The sequence below is a fragment of the Dipodomys spectabilis genome, unplaced genomic scaffold (genome assembly GCF_019054845.1).
Source record: "Dipodomys spectabilis isolate Male_0828 unplaced genomic scaffold, ASM1905484v1 ptg000018l, whole genome shotgun sequence".
In the NCBI taxonomy this organism is placed as follows: Eukaryota; Metazoa; Chordata; class Mammalia; order Rodentia; family Heteromyidae; genus Dipodomys; species Dipodomys spectabilis.
The window spans coordinates 24,287,577-24,292,531 of NW_024870695.1; the positions used below are offsets into that span (position 1 = coordinate 24,287,577).

A 4,955-nucleotide genomic window follows, 5' to 3' on the forward strand; every position below is an offset into this window, starting at 1 on the left:
GAATATTTTGCCAGTTAGAAGGGTAGCTTTCTTCTTCCAATGGTCAGACATCTTACCCTTTATGTTGCATAAATAAGCAATTAAAAAAATGATTTGATGTTGTTATTGATAACTCGTCCACAAACAAAAACAAAACTCTCAATTTTGAGGAAAGGGAGGCTTTAATTGTCTATTAAAGACATTAACAGAACCCTTACTATGTAGAGAGGACTTCTGTATGTATGTGAGAAACACAGAAAGTACAAGAATCCTCCTAGAACAAGAAAAAACATGAACAAGGGACTACTAGACAATCTGCTTTGGTTGGAGTACAGCTAGCAACAAATGGCTCCAACAAAAGACATGGAGACAAAATCAGCCACTAGGCTTTCAACATCAACCCAGTTGCTTTGATTTATATGATTTCACCAATGCTTGGCTGGGTTTGGCAAATCTTGCTACTTCACAGTGCCAGTGCACAATGTCATTGTATGTTTGCTTACGAAAGTACCCAGGAAATGAGTCTGCACACAGGATAGTTCTGCTATTGTAAGAGTCCTGGTGCTGTTTGTAACCCTACTCCTACCTTGAATCCAATATCAGCTCAAAATGACTGGGATACTAAACTGATGTGAACAGAGAGTTCCTTTCACTAGTGCTTGCCCAGTTCCTAGATTAGAATTTTGCACACAGGCTATCTCCAAACACAGTCACAGGGTTCTATTTTGTAAAGATTAGATAAGAATTCAATTAGCAATAATCAATTAGCAATAATCGCGCCTTGGATAAACCTCATTAGCTACAATACTGCCACTGCGCAAAGCTTAGATAAGAATTCTTAACAAGTTGGGGACCATTTGGTTAAAAAGAAACAAAAGAATTTTTCTTAGAAGAAAGATCACTTAAATTATAAATAATGTATTTTTACTGAAAAGAAACTGGAAGCAGTACATAACTGGATCCTCCTATATTTAAAGAAGCGAGAATTAAAATTGCATTCACAGTGGAGAAAAATTTATCTTTAGTACTTTTTTTCTCCTTCATCTACTGCTTTGCTTTACCTCTAGAAGACCATGGAATGTCATATATACAAATGAACCAGACCCTTTTTAAAAGAGTCATTATCTTTACACTGTTATGCAAAGAGGTTTCAGTTCAACATATCAATTATTAGTACTGTGCTTCTTGATCAATGTCACCTCTCCCAACCCCACTCCTCCTCTCAAGCAGAAGTAAGGAGGTCAGGTCTGGCCTGCACCACATTGGCCACATGGTGGATTATAGGTCTGGCATCTTGTCTTCATGCTGGGGGAAGAAACCACAACCCCCCACCCCCATCACCTGCCTCCCAGGTAATGGGTGTGCCTGGACCCCAGGAGGCAGGGGTGGGCACTTGGCTGATAGGTTACTGAATCTGTCAGTCCAGTGCCTGGGACTGGGAATTTCCTGAGGATCTGCCCCCTGCGCTGACCTATTTAGGCCCAGACCAGGCTAGCCGCTGGACTCCATGCCACATGTGTCTCTGTGATCGTGTCCTGTGTCCTGTCTCATCTCTGGTCATCATGATGTCACAGTTAAGCTCTCCATTGGAGCTGAATAGGCTTGTTGGTATTATTTTTGTTCTTTCTTTCCTCTTTAGCATGTTTCCTAGCTGTGTTATGTGTATTTGCGTGCTGCAGGCCTTTGTAACAACTGGCAGCCTGCAGCCTGTTCACTGTATAATAAAGACTCCAATATTCTATACTTTAAAATGTGGCTTCTGGGATGATTTACCTTACAACATATGGCACCCAACATGGGCTCCAGTGCCAAGTAGGGCATCTGGGGTTCCTTGAAGCCACTGGCAGATGGTCTCAGTGGGCCGGCTGCTATGGGACAGAAACTGCTACAGGGGAGGCATGCCCCCTGGGAAGTTTCAGGGCCCTGTGGTCTTTCCCTCACTCTGACAGCCAGCTTGTCGACACTAGACTTGCCACCCAAACATCTTTTTGGAGTCACTTAGAAATCTTCCGGAAGTAAGTCTCTGCGTCTCTATCCTATATTGTGTTTATATATTTTTCTGAAAACTGAGGGCCGGTCTACCTGGAAATTGAAGAAGATAGGGGAGCAGATATGCTCCCCGCTTCCTCCTCTGGTGGATGGATCTGAGAGGTTCTGGTGGTGCTGAGTGGGAGGGGCTCACCCGGCAGAGTCTGGTACTGAGGAGAGTTTTGCAACTTCTGTGACTCTCATACAGTAGGGAATTCTGGATATGGTTGTGTTGGGGGGGGGGGCACTCATGGTGGGAGAGGCCCCAGCTCAGCCGGCTTTTTTCTATGTTTGGCTTCTTCTTGTGTCTCTTCTTGTGTTTGCTATGTACTGACCCCCTTTCTACAAGGAGGCATTAGGGAGTTTGCAGGCAGCGGAGTAGCTGGTTCAAGCAACTAGCTAATCTTATTTGCTCCTGGCTAAAATTGGCAAAAAAAAAAAAAAATGTCAGGCAGGCTGGTGGTCTGAGAGATTGCTTCAGGTAGCCTCTCCCTTCTTCCAGTTGATGGTATTCAAGAAGTCAATTGAAGTATAAAATGCTCTAGATAATTGGAACAAAAAACTAGAGTCAAGTACTTGGTGGGTCAAATTTGGGCACCAGGGAATCCCCACCCTGCATTCTTCAATAGAAATACTTGAGATGCTAACAGGCCTTGGTAGAACAAGCTAGTTCTGGAAAAAGTAGAACAGCCAAGGAATTTGTTAGAAATTTTGTCTTAAATCTTGGTCATCTAGAGTAAGAGTGGCAAAAAGATCTATTGCCACTAAAGTTCAGGAAAATGTATGGCTGAAATTCATTTTTCACATTTTAAGATCTTTGTGCACAAAAATGTATGTATGAGCTTGTTAAGATAAAAATTGTCATCATGATGTTAAAAAAAATGAGTTAAGTTTAAAGTGCAAGAAAGGTCAGCAAGTTTGGACATACCAAAAGCTAAAAGGATTATTACATTTGTTTTAAAGAACTTTAGTTAAAAGCTTGATTTTGTAAGGATTCTTTAATTTGGAAACCAAAAAATCTGATGTTTTGATGCATAAGCCTGTTTGCATTGTAATCAAGTTATCTGACTTAGCAAAACACACTGGAAACTTGAGATTTATTTCCCACCACTGCTAAAATTTGGGAGTAAGTGTTAGAATTTGGATGTAAAGTTTTGTTTACCACTGTTAAGGACATTGCTTCTTCTGTTTAAACTGTTTGGTTTCTCAGTCCGAGATTAAAAAGGATAGGAAATTTTTAAGATAAGCCTGTGTGCTTATTTTCAGGGGGGAGGGGTGCTCTGGCAAAGGTGCAGCTCAGCAGCTCCATGCATGGTAGGGCAGGCCATGGGGGAGTTGACACAAGGTGGTAGAGGGTAAGCTGACACAAAGGCAGTTATCTAACCCTAAAGAGTCAGATTGGGTGTATGCCTATTCTGTAGGACTGGCCAACTGTCCCATCTTCATCCTGTCTTTTTTCCATGCAGATAGACACTGGAAACCTGATGGTAAATACTGGCATTGCAGTACTTCTAAAACTGCCCCTTAGGGTGTATTTAAATTAGAAAAAGTTTTAAAGAAGAGTTTAAAAGAGTTTACTTATGTGATGTAATTTCATTTCTATGCTATTTTTGCAATTGGATGTATTTTTAAAAGGACAAAAAGATGTCAAGTCTAGATTCTTAGTGTTAGTGTTAGTGCCTGTAATTCTTGGTCAGACTTACAAAGACAAAGGTGTCCAGTTTAAAAACCCTTTGGCTGAGAGGTAATGGTTGTGCCCAGTGTTCCAAGGGGCATTTAAATACAAATTAAAGTCACTTTAGGCAAAGGGACTAAAATGGCGTCCTCATTTTAAAAATTGGGAAGTACTGAGGGAGTGGCTGGCCTCAATGAAGTTTCAAATTAAAATTGTCCTAGAAGTTTCTTTAAAAATCCAAAAAGGTAAATTGGGATTACCAAAATGATTGTTTAATTGCTATTCTAGTTTTCCCTTAGAGGTTTTTTTGTAACAGTTTCCAGCAGGCCCACAATAAAGAACAGAGGATTATTACAAGTTTGTCAGATGTTGGCTCTTAATAAGTTCCAGATAAAGGCAACTGGGAAGGTGGCTCAGGGGTAGAGTGCTTGCCTTGCATGTATGAGGCCTTGGGTTTGATTCTTCAGCACCACATAAATAGTAAAAGCTAGAAGCGGTGCTGTGGCTCAGTGGTAAACACTCACCTTGAACTGAAGAGTTGAGGGACAGCACCCAGGCCCAGAGTTCAAGCCCCAAGATGGAAAAAAATGTTCTAGGTGAGACCATGCTTATAGAACTACTTCCAATGACCATCTTTGTTGCTTTTAATTGGAGTAAAGTTGCCATATGTATAATACTCATTGATCTGAAAACTGATTCAAAGCCAGCCCAGGCAAGGAAAGGTTCATGAGAGATTGTCATCGCTAATCCAGCAGCAAAGTGCTGGAAAAGCAGAGTTGCCTTGGAGCTCAAAGTGGCAGAGTGTTATCCTTGAGCTGAAGAGCTGAGGACAGCACTGAAACCCACCCCAAGTTCAAGCCCAACAACCAACCAAGGAAAATGCCAAGGGCACATTTGTCCCAGTATGGAGAAAGGTACTCCTGGGACCCTGGCAACGATGGAGCATCCTGAGGCAGAAAGCCACTGCTTGGATGGCAGAGGTGGTGTCAGATCCTGGAGTCATTTGTGTGTGGCCCTTCAAGAAGTGGAGCTGTAGCTCAAGTGGTAGAGCGCTCGCCTTGAGCTGAAGAGCTGAGGGACAGTGCCCAGGCCCAGAGTTCAAGCCCCACGACTGACCAAAAAAAAAAACACAAAAAAAAAACCCCCAAAAAACAAAAATTGGTCAGAGCCAGGAGGTCATGTGAAGATAGTTTGTAAGCATGCCTAATGCCCATGACTATCTACCTTGTAAAGGGACAGAAACTTGCTATTCATCTGTGATAGTAGTAAAAGC

At 42.0% G+C, this 4,955-nt stretch overlaps 1 pseudogene; it reads right to left on the reverse strand.

Annotated features, from left to right (window-relative positions):
* Positions 1–691: 691 nt before the first annotated feature.
* On the reverse strand, positions 692–804 carry LOC122103616 (annotated as a pseudogene).
* Positions 805–4,955: the final 4,151 nt, after the last annotated feature.